Here is a 1,044-nt window from a genome sequence, read left to right on the forward strand (position 1 = left end):
CCGGTCGGGGAGGCGAGGGTTTGGGCCTCCTCGACGGGCCCGGGTGGGGGAACAACGGCTCCTTCCATTTTCCGGTCGGGAGAAGGGAAACTCAACGGAGGGGGCCGGTCGAGACTCCTCCTCCACTCCGCCCCGAGGCAGCCCGGGCTGGGTTGGCGGCGGGTCTCCGCCCGCCCGAGCGTTTCCATAAATCAGGCCGCTGGCAGGCTGCTAATTAGCTCGGGCCGAAAAGAATAGAAAGAAGGAGAATTCGGGAGCGCACGGCGGCCGGGGGTGGGGGCTCAGTAGGTGGGAGCCCAGAATTTCTCCAGGACGGTCGGGGGACTCCCAGGGGCACCTCAGCAGCCACCTCCCCCCGCCCGCGGGCCGCCGCAGTTCAGCTCCCCCCCGCCCGGACCTCCAGGCAGGGGCCTCCGGATCACAAGCCTCCCGCGCTGCGGGTACCCCTGCGTTCGACCTGGCCCGCCCACCCACGCTGAGGCCCCCTCTCCCACTCGCTGAGCCAGCCCGGCGTTAATTAACTCCCCTCCTTGCCCTTTGCAATATCGGAAGACTTTCAAAACTCATCTCCAAGTGTTTCTCCCTAAGCCTGAAGCCTGCGATGGGAACGAGCGCCAGGAAAAGAGGGGAGCTGTGCTTGGAAGAGGTCTCGGTCCTCTCGGGGCTTTGGGGGCAACGGGACTCCTCCAAGGGTGGGTTGCGGGTGGGATGCCGCGACCCTGTTCCGTCTCCCCCAGTGAAAAGGCAGGACAGTCTATCAAGATTAGACATAGTATTAAAGTTGGATTATTGATTTCCATGTAAATTGCGAGCAGAGGACGTGGCAAGTGAGGGCGACTTCTGTTTATTTTCTTTTCCTCCCCCACCCTCCTCCTAGTCCACTGGGCTCCGCGCCCCTCCCAGCCCTTCCCGCCCTCCGCCGGCAAGGGACTCTGAGATGACATCACCGCAGAGACCCGCGGCCTCCCCGCCCCCGGCCCGGGACCCCGGCGCGGAGATTGACAGGTGTCGCTCGCAAGGACAATGCCTTCCAGGTGCCACCGT

The sequence above is a fragment of the Carlito syrichta genome, unplaced genomic scaffold (assembly GCF_000164805.1).
Source record: "Carlito syrichta isolate Samal-C Ts95f unplaced genomic scaffold, Tarsius_syrichta-2.0.1 Scaffold268094, whole genome shotgun sequence".
Taxonomy (NCBI): Eukaryota; Metazoa; Chordata; class Mammalia; order Primates; family Tarsiidae; genus Carlito; species Carlito syrichta.